The sequence below is a fragment of the Carcharhinus amblyrhynchos genome, chromosome 4 (assembly GCF_965287045.1).
Source record: "Carcharhinus amblyrhynchos chromosome 4, sCarAmb.v2.hapA, whole genome shotgun sequence".
NCBI classification, from domain to species: Eukaryota; Metazoa; Chordata; class Chondrichthyes; order Carcharhiniformes; family Carcharhinidae; genus Carcharhinus; species Carcharhinus amblyrhynchos.
Window position 1 is genome coordinate 57,749,086 of NC_137327.1, and position 16,908 is coordinate 57,765,993.

Genomic DNA, 16,908 nt, shown 5'->3' on the forward strand with positions numbered 1-16,908 from the left:
CCTGCACTCTTCATTGAACAAGGGTTGATCCCCTGACTTGGTGCTAATGGTGGTGGGAGATATGTCAAGCCATGAAGCTATAGATTGTGGTTAGGTACAATTCTGCTGCTGCTGATGGCCCACAATGACTCATGGATGCCCTGTTTTGAGTTGCTAGATCTGTTGAAAAATCGATCCTATTTAACACAGTGGTAGTGCCGCACAGTATGATGGAGGATATCTTTGATGTGAAGACAAGATCTAATAAGGAGGACTTTAAGGGTTTATAGGAGTGGGTTTGCCGTTGCTGTTTCTGGTGCCGAGTGGTCTGTCTGGTTTCATTCCTTTTGGACTTTGTAGTCATTTGGTACAAGTGAGTGGCATGTTAGGACTTTGCAGAGGGTATTTAAGTGTCAGCTACGCTGCTGTGTGTCTGGAGTCACATGTAGGCCAGGCCAGGTAAGAATAGCAAATTTCCTTCCCTGATTTTTGTGAAAAATGACAACAGTTTCGTGGTCATCTTGGAGGTGATGTTGTAGTGATTTTGTCACTGGACTAGTAATCCAGAGACCCAGGGTAGTGCTCTGGGAATCCATGTTTGAATCCCACTGCGGAAGATGATAAAACTTAAATTCAATAAAAATCGAATGAAAAATCTAATGGTGACCACAAAACTATTGTCGGCTGTAGTAAAAACTGGTTTACTAATGTCCTTTAGGGAAGGCAATCTGCAGTCCTTCCCTGGTCTGGTCTACATGTGACTCCAGATCCACAGCAATGTGGCTCAATCTTAAACTGCCCTAACAAACAGCCTAGCAAGCCACTCAGTCCAAGGCAATAAATGCTGGGCCAGTGATGCCCACGTCCCATGACAGAATAATAAAAATATTCTTTTAAAATTCCAGATTCATTAATCAAATAATTTGACCAGCTGCCATGGTGGGATTCAAACTCCTGTCCCCAAACAATAGTCAGGGCTTCTGGATTTGAAGTTCAATGATGTCACCATGATGCCACCACCTCCCTCAATTCTAGGTTTAGCAAAGACTGCCTTTAATATGATGAAATGGAAACTGTCCACAGTAAACCCTGGGCAGATCTGAGGTCTCCTTTATACTGGGAGAACAAACACGGTGACATTATTGCTTGGTGGATAGCTTCTGTTCAGTCTCAAGTTTGACTCCAAATCTTTGGTAACCTGTCATTTTGGTTCCACTCAGACCTCCCTGTCCTTGGCCTGCTGCAGTGGTCCAATGAAACTCATCCTAAACTCATGGAACTGCGTTTCATTTTTCAATTCAGCAATTTCCAGCCTTCTGAACTCAGCAGTTTCAACTATTTAGATGGCAATAAAATAAAGAACAAAGAAAATTACAGCATAGGAACAGGCCCTTCACTGACCATGGTGCCTGCAATATTTTGCTCCATTTTGTTTCCTTTCACTTTCTTAGTTTCATTTTTATCTCTTTTTGCTTTCCAATGGCAGCTGTTCATGATTTGGTCATTCCCAATATTAAATAGTTGTATGTAGAGGTTGGGCATTAACTGGTGATTCATTTGTGCTCTTATCAATAGGAAGAGGCTGGAACTGTTGGGTTAGGAGGCATATGTTTGTAATATTTAACTCTGAAAGTAAACACTTGTGTGAAGATTGGCTCCAGTTCTATTCTTCACAGCCTGATTTTCTGGAATAGCAGAGGATGATTGCATAAAAATGAAACTCAGAACAACATTTTCTAGACATTAAACCAAAATACTCGAGGCCATTTTGTTTTTGCTATTTTGATCACATATTCTTGGGTATGCAGATCAATCGACACAGACATCATGGGGTGGAATTTCTGTGGGATGGCAATCACCACCAGAATGCCACTCTGCACCTTTTCACTTACCCAGGTCGGGAGCTGCACATTTCCCATCCACTATATCAACCCGGGTTGGGCTGGGGGAATCGATAGGATAGTTGGGGGGGTGGGGGTGGGCTAGCGGTGGGAGATGGGGTAATCACGTGTCGGGATCAGGGAAGGGGAAACAGGGTAACCAGGAAGTGAGGTTGTCAGGGGAAATAGTTGGGGGAAATCGTGTTAATAGTCGGAGTTATTGTTGTAATCACCCCTCAGATAGAAGGGGTTTTTAATCTTTCCGGCTTTTCCTGGGTAACTATTCTGGCAGGCCAGCTGGAATCATCTGAAGTCCCTGATTTAAATTGGAGTTTTGGATGGTTTCCAGTGCATTGCCCATCAAAAGTTTGAGTTTCCTGGGTAATTTGGGTGGGGGGAGTGGGGTGGGTTGGGATTCAACTAATGCATCTACTGCCATATCTCTGGGATATGACGTCCCCTGAGATTGGGTATTTTGATCAGGAGCAATACCTTCCAGAGAAGTGTTTCAGAATTGACTCAAAGAGGCAGAAGATACAGAAAGATTTATGCCCATGAGCTGAACCCAGCGTGTGGTATTTTTTGATTTGTCTTTGAAGAAAAATAGCTTGTGTTCAACTGTAGGCAGATAATCAGATTAATCTCTGGACGGGAGCTCCAATCCTCCCTGGTTAAACTGGAAGGAGGCATACCCTGATGGCAGCTATTGTTTTTTTAAATATTTAAAACTACCCTTGCCCTCCTCTAATCTGAAGGTGCGGCTATTGCAGCCAATCCTCTGGTTGAGGCCCAGCCAGTGACTCATAAAGTGAGCATAACTTTGTACTTGTATTTTTTTGACCGGATTGAACGTACTTATTTCGGCTCCCATTTTAAATGGAACTTATTCACCTGACCTGAAAGGGTTAAACTGATAAAATGTCTCGGAACAGAATTCTTGTCTGCTGTTAAGGAAAACTAGCTGAAGGCCACAGCCTGCCTGCAGCCTGTTAAAGGAATCCATTATGGAGCTGTGTCGAGGTTGGAAGGTTCTATCTCATCGGCTTGTCACAAAGCACTATTTAGGAAATTGAGTGATTTAGCACCAAGGGTACGAGGCCCTGCAATCTATCTTGCACCGAGTGACAGCTCCAATACCCGGTGTGCGCTGCCTGATTGCGACTGTCACCTCCAATCTCACTCCTTCCTTCCCCTACCAACTGGTGCCTAATTGTGCAATGTGAAAGTCAATTGCGGTTCAACGCGCCTGATTTATCTCAGACCAACAGCAATTAATCTATCGACATGCAGCACAAATTATCCGCTGCGTCTCTACTCCAGGGCCCACCTTTTGCCACACCCTTTTTGAAAAAGGAACTCACCTCAAAGCAATTTGGGGAGTCCCCAGGTGCATCTTTTAATAAATAATAAATGTATTCAGTAAAACAGAGAGTGTATTTTCTTTATCCCAATTCCTCCTCTCTCATTATTTGGTCAATTTTTGATAGAGTGGAGTAAAGATTTTTAAAGGAGTGTATATAGAGAGACAATGTTTCTTCATCAGGGGAAGAGCAGACCTAGAGGCAGTCAATATAAGATCGTGCCCAAGAAATCCAGTTGGGAATTCAGGAGAAACTTCTTTACCCAGAGAGTGGTGAGAATGTGGATCCCATTAGTGCGGGTTGTAGTTGAAATGAATGGTGTGGATGCGTTTAAGAGGAGGCTGGACAAGCAGGTGAGAGAGAAGGGAATAGGTGGCTAAGATGGTAGATTTAGATGAGGAAAAATGGGAGGAGACTTGAGTGATGTGTTAACACTGGCACAGAGTAGTTGGACCAAACGGTCTGTTTTGTGTCATATGTCATCCTATGTAAGCTTTCTTTCCTCCTCTGGTGACATTGCTTTTGGACATCTTTCCAGGCAGTTAGCACCTACCCAAGTGGCCAAGCTTTCCAGGTTGACCAGGGATTTAAATTGGGAGGAGTTGTGGGTGGGGACAGTGTTGGTATCATACCTTAAGATTGGCCATACCATCACCTAACATACACTGTTTCTGGCAAGGTTCAGTACAGAGCATTCACTAGCTAATTATTCTGCTTACTATGTGTGTTTTGCATGTGTATGCATATTATGTATGTTGTGTGTGCATGTGTTTGTGCCTTGTGCAATGTGTGTCTGAGTGTGTGTATCTGTATTACATGTGTTGCATGTGTATGTACTTTTGTGTCTGAGTCTGTATTTCTGCATGTTGCACGTGTGTGTGTGTATGAACTCACTCCAGCTCTCAGGTATACTTTGCAGTTTATCTTGTATGTTGAGTGTGTTATTTATGTGTTGTGTTTTATGTGTATGTGTATAGTATTTTATGTGTGTGTGCATCTAAGAGTGTGGTATTATGTGATGAGTGTGTGTATACATATTCCAGCACTCGGGTATACTGTTCAGTTTATCTTGTCTGGAAAACCAAGATGGAATATTTTTAATGCATCTCATGAGCAAAATATCAGTGAAAATCTGTTCACATTTATATTTATAGAACACTGCATAAAAGATGAATAATGTGCTGATATAGTTAGCTGTTTGTTAACTCTCTGGTTTCCTGCTTACTTGCTGTTCATGGTACTGTACTCAGTCCAACTTACGTCACTCCCACTTACAAAGCTCAATGTTAGAGCATTGGAAAACCTTGCACAACATCCATTAGGATGCTTTCATCATCAGTGCATTTATCTCATCATCTTCTCACTTTGTCCTAATAACAGGTTTACAAAGCACTGCAGAGTTGGGGATGGGGGAATGCTCGGGATATAGAACCGTCATGGCCAGAGGAGACTCTTAGACTCTCAAGAGAGTCAAAGGAGGTGTCGATTAGTTCACAGTCAAATAGCTTAAGGTGTGGTGCAAACCTGTGTGTCAAAAACTCTCATAGTGAATAAAGACACTCAGTTGACTTTAAATAGCTACTTAGAAAATAGTCAACACTTGCAATGCATCAATAAAATATTCCCTATGGGCTCCCTTAACTTAGAGCTGATTTCCTCTTGCATACAAAACTCTGATGTGGAGATGTCAGCGTTGGACTGGGGTAAACACAGTAAGAAGTCTCACAACACCAGGTTAAAGTCCAACAGGTTTATTTGATAGTAAGCCCACAAGCTTTCGGAACGCTGTTCCTTTGTCAGGTGAGTGGACCGGCCAGGGTTTTGTCACATGGCTATCTGACTTTCTCTTCTTCCAGGTGTTGACTTATGTGAATGTTTGTTCCAGATTTTTACTCAACACAAGTGTTAGCATTTCAGTACTTAAAGTGTTCCTTGGCAACCAAGCTATGAATTGATCAGAAACCAATCACATTGTTTGATTAGGCTAATCAGATAGATTAGCCTATCTGATCTAGGCTAATGTATAGGCATAGAAGCTCAGCACCTTCCAGACCCCCCTCATGTTTATGCCTTACTGCACATGCCTACATTCCAAGGCCCATATAAAGAAACACTAGCTCCGAAACGTCTATAAACAACTTCAGCTGTTTTGATTGGGGACAAGCCATGTCGCCACTTAACACGTTGTGTTCTTTGATAGCTCTCAGGCCAACTTGGCCACAGGAAATTGCAGCATACATGAAAAAACAACTTTAGCCAAAAATTGGGTTTGATTAATTGAAGATCTTTCAGCATATTAAAAATTAAATCTCTGCAGCCATTCAGCCACAAAGGCCACAGAGGAGATGCTGAACCCAATTGTTTGTCCATATTCAAGTGTGAATGTCAGTATTGGTCAATTGTGCTCAAGATTGGAAATTATTGGTAAAGAAATATCTCATTTATATTGCACCTTTCAAATTCTCAGAGTGGTCCCATCACCCTTGACAGCTCATAAAGCAAATGTTTTCAAAGGGAAGTTGTAGGAAATGAGACATCCAATTTGCATGTAATAATGTCTCACAAACGGCTCTGGGATAAGGAGCAGCTCCTTTGTTTTATTGATCTTGGGTTAGAGATCGACATAGGATTCTAGGGTGAACTCCCCTGTTCATCCTCAAAACTGTGTCAGCACATCTTTTAACTATTTCCCGGGATATTCCAAAGTGGAGAAAAGTAATGTAGAAAAGCAAGCATTTCTTTTCAAAGACCCGGTCACACCTGGACACAAAATCTTGGTATACAATGTAAAGATTGCCCCATAACATCAGTGCATAACGGATTGATGGAGAGGCTGGTAGTCACTAAAACATGCCCTTAAAGCATCAGAAAGTGAAGGTTCACCATCTGGGAGAGTAAACAATTTTCTCATGTCCTACTGGAACACAATTCATGCGATAACACAAAACTCATTGGCAATGTTGTTCCTGAGAAGGAAACTAAGAATTAAATTCAATCTCTTCATACCACTGGCACTACTACAATAGCAGTGCAACAGCAACAACCACGTGTTACTCACCGTTTACAATCATCAAACAGAGAAAGAGATTTAGTGAGAAATAATTCTGTCAGTGACAAGTGGATACCTGCCTCCATTCTAGCTAAGACAGGCCTGATTTCTTATACAGTGCAACTTGATGATGAGAATATGGCAAATCAAAACCACACTTCAAAAGCGAATTAGCAGAATCTGTATTAGAAAGGCTTACCTCAGGTAATGCAAATTCCCTGAACAAAGGATTACTACAGAATCAAGTTCAGATTCTACTCCGGTAGAACAACCAACATCTCTGGAAGTTGACAATAAGTTAACGTCACAAGATGAATGTACCTGGTACTCACGAGGATCAGGCTACTGAGGATGTCAAAGATCAGACTCTGGAATGTTGTATTTTACCAAACCAAAATCGATGTCCATCAAAAAGACTCATGTTAATTATGCATATGTACATACATACTATTATTATGTAGATAATAATACTTGGTAATGTAACTGATGTTCATAGTGGGTAAATGTTAATGTTTAAAAGTTTGTTATCATATGACTGAAGTAAAGGGGTAGGGATGCTAGGCATTGTAAAAGCAATGCATCGCTGTATTATTAGTTGTATGACATGCTGTGACATCATCGGAGGTATTCACTGGTTTTTCTCTCTCTTCCATGTTAGACTTGAAGCAGGCAACACCCTGTAAATAAAGCTACATTGGTTTGGTCAAGTAATCCAGGGTATGGCACCTCAGAAATCCCTTTTCCTAATTGCTAAATCGGTCAGAAACAATTGCATACGTACAACACAGTGAAACAAGGGATGTTTCCCATATCCTTCAAAAAGACAAGAATAACTAGGGCCCACGCAGGAATCCATAGCAACACCTTTTATCTGGAGGAAAAAAAAAGATGTTGAGTGAGAGAACAAAATCAGTTGGATGGAGGAGGACAGGGGGAGGAGAGCAGAGGATGGAGACTGTTTGAGTCTCTGTTCATAGTAGAGGCAGAGAATCCTTTGACTCTCTGGGTGGGGAATTGAGGAGCAGAGGAATTGGACATCCACAGGTGGTTAGGACCAGGAAAGTGGGAATTGATAAAATGACGCAGGGTGTCAGGAGAATCATGAATGTCAGTAGGAAGAGACTGAACAAGGGAAAGGATAGAGTCAAGATAGAAAGATGCAAGTTCAATGATGCAGGAGCAGACTGGAACAATGGACAAGGTTTTATGGCCTCACTTGTCCTGAAGCCGTAAAATCCCATCAACGGACTTTCCCATGCTCTGCCCCCTTCCGCTCCAATTCCCATGGTGGGCGGGCCGGTAAAATTCCAGTCATTACGTCTACCAGGAAACTCCTGTTTGCACACTTTGAGAAGGAGGCAGAAATGGGCTAATAAACCTGGATTATAAAGCAATCATCACCAGTTGTCACAAAAACCCATCTGCTGGATTTCCCTAATGTCCTTTAGGGAAGTAAATCTGCCATCCTTACCTGGGCTGATCTACATGTGATTCCAGACCCACAGCAATGTGGTTGACTCTTAACTGCCCTTTGAAATGACTAAGCAAAGCACTCAGCTCAAGGGCAATTAGGGATGGGCATCAAATGCTGACCTTGCCAATGACATCCACATTCCGTGGAAACTAGAGAAACAAGAAACACAAGATTTCTACACAGGAGTTGAATGGCTTTAGATTTCTCACTCTATATGGTCTATATTCATGTACTAAAACACGCTGCACCATTTTCCGTGAGTGAAGAACTGGCTTTTAACCCTCAGACACGATGACACAAATAAATAAACATATAACATAGGAACAGCAGTAGGCCATTCAACCCCTCAAACCTGTTTGGTTATTCAATTTGATCATAGCTGATCTTAATTCCATTTACCCACATCATTTCTATTACCCTTAAAATATTGATCACAATTAGGGCCCTTTCAATTGTCCCCAAGGTTCAAAAGCTTTCAGGAAGATGTGGAGGGTGGGGGGAAGAGGGGGTAGGTTGTTGAGGAGTGGGCAGGGGAGGAGAGGAATTGATTTTCAGAGTCTCTTTGTGTGAAGAAGTGTTTTCTTACAGCACTCTATATCTAATGTAAGGCTGATGGCTCCAATATCCAAGGAAAAATCATTTTGTGATTCTCTCTTCAGAGTACTTGCTATTTTCTGCCCAAAGTGGAGATTGTGATGGACTTTCCCTGCCCATGGAGTGCTGTATTATGTTCTATAAAAGCTTTGTTGTGAGTGTACAGTATTTAAACTGATATTCCAATAAAACCCTTCTTGTGTCAGTTTAATTAAATATGGGCAATTTTAACACTGACAATGCTCCTATGCAATGTAAGTAGTCTCATGACATCAGGTTAAAGTCCAACAGGTTTATTTGGTTGCACGAGCTTTCAGAGCGCCTGTCCTTCATCGAGTAAGGGTTTGTTTCACAAACAGGGCATTTATAGACACAAACTCAATTGCAAGATAATGGTTGGAATGCAAGTCTTAACAGGTAATCAACTCTTTACAGGTGCAAACAACGTGAGTGGAGAGAGGGTCAGGTTAAAGAGATGTGTATTGTCTCCAGACAGGACAGTTAGTGAGATTTTGCAAGCCCAGGCAAGTCGTGGGGGTTACAGATAGTGTGACTTGAACCCAAGATCCCGGTTGAGGCCGTCCTCATGTGTGCAGAACTTGGCTATCAGTCTCTGCTCAGTGATTCTGGTTGTCGTGTGTATTGAAGGCTTCCTTAGAGAATGCTTACCCAAAGATCAGAGGCTGAATGCCCGTGACTGCTGAAGTGTTCCTGACAGGGAGAGAACACTCCTGCCTGGTAATTGTTGAGAAGTGTTCGTTCATCTGTTGTTGGAACGTCTGCATGGTCTCATCACTGCACCATGCCTCGGGACATCTTTCCTGCAGGTAGACAATGTTGGCCAAGTCAACATTATCTACTAACACTGATCTGATACCAAGCCAATGGAGACTACCAAGCCAACGTTGTCTACCTGATACGCTGCAGGAAAGGATGTCCCAAGAAAAACTGCCGAGACCATGCAGACGCTAAGACAATGAATGAATGGATACTGCTCAACAATCACCAGGTAGGAGTGTTTCCTTCCTGTCAGGGAACACTTCAGCAGTCACAGCAATGCAGCCTCTGAACTTTGGATAAGCGTTTTCCAAGGCGGCCTTCACGACACATAACGCAGAATTGCTGAGCAGAAACTGATAGCCAAGTTCTGCACACATGAAGATGGCCTCAACTTGGACCTTGGGTTCATGTCACACTACCTGTAACCCCCACAACTGCCTGGACTTGCAAAGTCTCACTACCTGTCCTGGCTGGGGACAATCACACCCCTTTAGCCTGTGATTATCCCTCTCTCCACTCACATTGTCTGCACCTGTAAAGACTTGATTACCTATTAAGACTTGCATTCCAACCATTATCATGTAACTGAGTTTGTGTCTATATAACCCCTGTTTGTGAAACAAATCCTGCACTCACCTGATGAAGGAGCGGCACTCTGAAAGCTCGTACTACCAAATAAACCTGTTGGAGTTTATCCTGGTGTTGTGAGACTACCGGCTGTGATGGCCACGGTCCAACACCAGCAACTCCACATCATCACTATGCAATATTTATCTTTTCTGTCCATGAGTTCTAATGGTTCCAGTGAGATTCATTGTTAATTGACTGTAAAAACCTTACAAATACAGAATGTATGAGATGGGATATTAATACATCATTTGATTGCTACCTTACTCTTTTTGAAACATTGGACACCTGAGAGCAAGGAAGGAATTTTAAATAGAAATACACACAGAATTCATTTTTATACAATAATCTTAAAGTGTTGACTACATGGCCTATGGAAATCTTAAGTAATCATTATATTTGACCCAGATGATGTATGTCTGAGCTTCTGCTTTCACCTTTTTCCCTCAGTGCCAGAGTCACGATGGGATCCCCCTTCTCTCACCTTCCACCTTACCAGCGTTCAGATGCAGTGGATCATCTTCAGCCATCATTGCAACCTCCAATTCAATGCCACCAATGAACACAACTCCTCCTCCTCTCCCCTCCCATTATCCAGATGGGACGGTTCTCTCTGTCAGTTAGCTCAGTTGGCTGCACAGCTGGTTAATTTAATTTGATTTATTGTCACATGTATTAGTATACAGTGAAAAGTTTTGTTTCTTGCACACTGTACAGACAAAGCATACTGTACATAGAGAAGGAAAGGACAGAATGCAGAATGTAGTGTTACAGGATAGTGATGCAGAACAATGCCAACATCGTGGGTTCAATTCCTGTACCGGCTGAGGTTATTCATGAAGGGTCCACCTTACCAACTTTACCCCTCACCTGAGCTATGATGGTTCTCAGATAAATCACCACCAGTCAGCGCTGCCCCACAAAGTCAATTGTTACCTGGGACTAGGGCAATTTTCCCTTACCTCACTCTAATATAAAGGGTAAATGTCAAATATGTAAATATATAGTCAGTAATGTAAGATCACATGACAACAGAGCATGAAGAGAGATAACTTGATGTTGAGCCTTGTGCTAAGTCTGTACTGTACATAGTTGGTAGAATAAAGTGTTTGCCAACAGTCTTACCTCCATCAGTATCTATAAAACCAAATCATATGCATTATCATTTAAAAGTCATTACAAAGCTTTAAAAAAAAACCTTCTCCTCCATCGTGGTCCACATCTCAACAATCGTGAACATTCCTCCCCTTCCCACCATCCCAGCTCCAAACCCTCCTTCCAGGGGAACTAGTGACTTACTTGTCCTTCTTTAAATTTGGCATATCGTTCCTGCTCCTCACTCAATGCAGCCTGCTCTTCATTGGAGAGAACAATTGCAGACTGGGTAACTGCATTACATATCTGTTCAGGTCACAAACCCACTCCTGAGCTTCTGGTCTCTTGTTGTTTTAATTCTCTCCAATCTCACTCTGCTTTCTCTGCTCTTGGCCATGTACACTGTTCCAATGAAGCACAATGCCAGCTTGAGGTACAGCGCTTTATCATTCATTGAGGCCAGAATTCTCCCATTTCATATACCCTGCCACCGCTGCCAGCGAGAATGGATAATTTGGTACTCAGCCAAGTCTCTATTCACAGCAGCAGGACTGGAGAATCCTAGCCGTGAGTGAAGTCAGAGAATTCCAGCCTTGGTCACTTCCCTAGACTCCAGTTTTAACTGAGATATGCACAGTAGTTCTTAAACACTGCTGTCATGTTCTGATGGACAGCAGGTTCTGGTAATGGAGAATAGCTGCAGCACACTCCACCAGAAGGAACTTTTCAGTTGTACGCAACAAAATAAAACTTACTCCAACTTATAAATCAAAGAAAAACGTTTAATTGAGAAATGTCATTGCCCCAACACTTGAGGCCTCACCCTGGGCCATTCTAAGCAACCACAAACCCCAGCAGCTTCTCAGTTATAGTGAGTCAGCTGACCACCACATCATTTTATCATTGGTTACGTAGCTCACTGGGTCAGCTGACCCTTACAGCAGATTACCATTGGTCACACTACAACAAATCCAATGTTATCATTGGTTACATGCTAACAAGAGTCCTGGTGCCTCATGAGAGTAATCTCTAACGGTTACAGTCTGGTAGGGTGAGTCACTGCCCTGGCCCTCTGCCATTCTCCTGCCATTAGCTCCACCTCCTTCACATCCATCTTTTGTTTTCTTAAGTGGGCCATTACCTTTTGCCTTGAATCCTTGTCCCTATTGTTGCTTATGCGGTCCATCCCATCACAGGTATTTTCCTTCAGTTCTTTCACCCTCAGCAAAGGTGGAGGATTGCCAGATGTAAATATTCTGAGCACAGCTCAGGAGGAAGTGATGGAGATCACCGTGGAGTTGATTGGACCTCACATTGTCGCCAACAAGGCTTAAGTGGCTGAGCGTAAGAGTGAGAATGCCTTTGGTCTAGTGTCAAGATGCAGGCTCACAGGAGACTTGTATGGAAATGTGGTGAGTTAAAAGTGTCCTTCATGAGCAGAGTTTTCTCAAAAGATTTCGAAATGTCAGAATGGCAAGAAAAATGAGATGCACGCCACATCACAATCTTTCGACAGTCAAAGTCACTTCTTTGGACAATGGAGAGTTTCACACCAGTATTGAGGGGGGTGAGACCTAAACACACTGGTGAGAAGGTGCAGAGAAATCAGGTACCATTTCGCAAGGCCACCCTGATCTCACAGTGCACTGGGAGAGGCCTTCCCACCCCCCATGGACATCGGAACCACCCCTCTCATCCCCCCCATTAATGGCATGATTCCACCCTCCCCAACCTGGAGGAATCAGGGCCCTCCTGAGGGGAGCTCCTGCCAGACATCTGACATGCCCCCGACATGTACACCTCCACAATCCACCCCTGTAAGACCCCCCTCACATCGACTCTGTCATGGACGCCACAAAGGTCCCACCCACTGGCATTGCTCCTGGCACACTGGCAGTGCCGGTTGCTGCTGCCAGGGTGCAGAGTGGGCACTGCCAGAGTATCTGGTAGGCACTGCCAAGTGGGAATTGTCTGATGGTCACTGCCTGGATATGCCACGGACCATCCGGGGAGCTTCAATTGATTCCAAGCCACCCTGGCGTGACCATTGTGCCAGGTCTGTGCTAGTGGAGACCAGCAGTGATTCTCACTGTTATGACACCACACCCAAAGGCCAGAAGGTTCTGTGCCCTGGGATTTGAATGGGCTGTATCGACTTCATGCCCTTTCTGGGGCAATGCTGTTTACTCCATTCTAATGAGGCTGGGAAGATGGCAATTCATTTGTCACGTGATGCAAATCAGATTTTTAGCTTTGCACACTATTTTCCTAGCTCGCCATGCTGATTGCTGGGCACGGGTTCCAATGGAGCAATGGAGCCGCTGCCAACCTTCTTGTCCAAGCTCAAGGTTTCATACTTTCCTGATTCACACCCAGAGATCAAAACCTACTTTGGGGAGTGTAAAATTCAGGCCCGAGTCTCTCTCCAGTGTTCCAAAGGGGATCCTGGCATTATGCAGGCAACATAGCCTTCCAGACTCAGTCAGCTACAGAGGACAGAATGTGTCCCTCTCACCATACTGTCCTCTACAAAGCTCTTTGCAGTCACACTGAGAATTTAAAGTGCTGATTTGGGAAAATTGACAGCGATGCAGGAGCAGTGTTCTTCAAACATTGGTGTTGAGATTATTGGGTGGCATGGTGGCACAGTATTTAGCACTGCTAATTCACAGAGAGTCAGGGACTAGGGTTCAATTCCCAGGTTGGGTCACTGTCTATGTGGAGACTGTGCGTTCTCCCTGTGTGTGCATGGGTTTCCTCTGGGTGCTCCAGTTTCCTCCCACAGACTGAAAGATGTGTATGTTAGGTGCATTAGCCATGCTAAATTCTCCCTCAGTGTACCCAAACAGGCGATGGACTGTGGCTACCAAGGGATTTTCACAGTAACTTCATTGTGGTGTTAATGTAAGCCTACCTGCGACAGGAACAAACGTTAAAACTTTATTGAAGACGGAAATGGTTTGGTCTGCTTCTGGAGAGCTGCTGCAGTAAGGATGGGTTAGCTCAGTTAACTGGATGCTGAGGGTGTGATGCACAATGATACCAATGGTGTAGGTCTAATGCTAGCTGTGGTAGTCCATGGAGGCTTGTTTCTGTGCCTCAGGCCTGAGCCCCAGACCTGAAAAGTTGTGCTGTGCTCAAGCTGTGTGTAACTAATTGCCTCTCCCTAACAGAGAAAGATACCTTTGATCCTTTGGGCACTATGGCTAACTATCTTCCCTGACAGTGTTTCAACTGACCTGAGGGTGCATGATTTTGACACTGGTGTGTGAAATATTGTTCCCAACTCCTCATCGCTCATGTCATTCCAGAAATCAGAAAGGAAAATTATATTTTGAAAGAAAAAGAATCAGAATTTAAAAAAGATTCATTTCTCACTGACAGCCATTCAATTATGGAATCTATGAATAAAGATCATTTTGTATTGGGCTGTGATGAAACTTTAGTTCCTTGGTGAGAAATCTAAATAATTTACTTGCCCAACATCACTACTTAAATTAATTTCCTTTCGACAAGGCTTTTTCTGGGTTCTCACTGCACAGATGTTCAGTAGCAAGTCATTATGTGAACAAGGTATTTTAAATATCCTCCAGACAGCTATTAAGGCCACATGAAGTATCATTTTTAATTATGATTCATCAATATTTTAATGTGTTGCACAAAGTTAGAAATTAGTTTTATGCTTCAGTTTTTCTGTTTCTTCTGGATTTGCTCTCCAAGGTACACCTTATCTCTCAACTGTCGCAAAGCCTGCTTCGCTAGGCCATGAGGAAGTGGGTTTATATGCTACATGTCACTTCTGGGACCTGGGTTCAACGCAGTTTCCATCTACATCAACCCTTTAGCACTTAAAAGGAACCTGTGGAAATTAGATCGAGAATTAATAATACAAGGGCTTGAGAAGGTTTTGAAATGCAAGGGAGAGAAGTGGAAAAGTGACAGGGTTTGTGGGGTGTGATGTAGCAATGGAAACTATAATAGTTTGTAAAACGGGGAAGATCTCTCTCCTTTAACTGTGAAAATTATGTACAAAATGATTTTGAGGGTTCCAACTTGCTGTTTAGGAGACTCAGGTCCAAAGCACTAATATGGTAGTTGTGTGGGGTGCGGGTGTGGTGGGGAGCATGATTGAGGTATATAAGATTATGAGGCATATGGTTTGATTTGATTTTTTATTGTCACGTATTAGTATACAGTGAAAAGTACTGTTTCTTGCACACAATACAATCAAAGCATACCAAAGGAAAGGAGAGAGTGCAGAATGTAACGCTACAGTCATAGGCAGGGTATAGAGAAAAATCAACGCGTCCTCAGACTTTTTGTATCTTTTTCCCAAAGGAAGAAGGTGGAAGAGTGTATGTCTGAGGTGAGTGGGGCCCTTAATTATGCTGGCTGCTTTTCCTGAAGTGTTCTTTACTTTTCTGGTTAATATGCCAGTAACTGTTACTCTGAGACATTTGTCCATTGGTGCTACAGAAATGTCAGCGCATTGAACAAGTGGCCTGTAATGCAACCCACTGCTATGCATCTGCTCCCAACCTTACTTTCTTGGTATTTGCTAAGTGTGTGCTGTGGAAAGCAAGAGACCAGGTAAATAGCAGCGATTTCCCTGAGCTTAGGATAGTTCATAGGAATTATTACAGTTGAATGTTTTAACAGGGCATGGTAGGATGAGCTTCTTCACAAAATCATGAAGAATTTAGACCTCTGAATTTCATAGATGTCGAATATCTCCACATCCCCATCGCATTATGATATTCAATTGTAACTAAAATTGGAGCTAAGTGTCAGCTTTGGCTCAAATGGGTAGCACGGTGACCGCAGTGCTAGAAGATAATTGTTCTACATTTCATTCCAGAGATTTGATCTCGAATCATGGAATTCCTACAGTGCAGAAGGAGGCCATTTGGCCTATCAAGTCTGCACTGACCACAATCGTGCCCAGGCCCTATCCACATAGCCGCATGCATTCACCATAGTAGTCCTCCTGATACTAAGGGGCAATTTAGCACAGCCAATCCACCTAACCCGCACATTTTTGGACTGTGGGAACAAGCTGGAGCACCCGGAGGAAAAACACGCAGACACGGGAGAATGTGCGAACTCCGCACAGGCAGTGACCCAAGGTCGGAATTGAACCTGGGTCCCTAGTGCTATGAGGCAGCAGTGCTAACTATTGTGCTACCATGTAGTCCCACCGTAATCTTAGCTGATGTGTCAGTGCAGTAGTGAAGGTGAGTTGTTTAGTGGATCTTGAACTAGTGTTTTCTACTATTAAGTAAAATTAATTGTCCCAAACCTCCCCCCTCCCTCCGTCCCCTTTCTGCATGATCATTTCACTAACACAATGCATGCAAACCATGGAATTTTGGGATTAAAGACTAGATTCAGGGTTTTTGCAGTATCAAAGGAGACTTTAAAAATAGTTATCTTCAAAGGCCCAAAGTACTGAACTTCCCCGGGGGGATCTTTGCCAATCTCATAGCATTAGCTCCAATGAGAGATTGGCACAACCTTGGGAGTTGTGGTGTGAGAAACTTCTCAGTCATTGATGCTGATTCTCAGGCAGTTTTGGTGGAATCCCTCTAGTAAAAGTCACAGCAAGAAATTGGGAAAAACTGAGGAATTTCAAATGTGGAAAATCGTCAACAAAACAATTGGGACAATGTCCATTTGATCTCAGCATCTGAAATGGAGAGTGCCCTTGACCAAGCTATATTTACTGAGTTAACCACAGTTTAAGGCTAGTCTTCAGAACCTCCACTGATTTGAACAGCAAATAATCCAGACTGATGCTTGCTGTTGACCGACTATCTGCAGGCCACCCCCATCAACCCAGCTAAAGAAATTAAATAAATGATTATTTCTAAATATTCTGAATGTCTCTTTGGCCCGGTATGTAATCAAGTCAAATTATTGATGTTAGTGTTTATTATTCTTTGCAAATTAATTTTGTCACTTTAATACCACAATTACTCATTCCTGAACGTCCTATTATCATCACAATACACAGACCTTTGGAATAAGGCATTATACTGAATTTTTAATTTGGCCACAATATTTATTTGA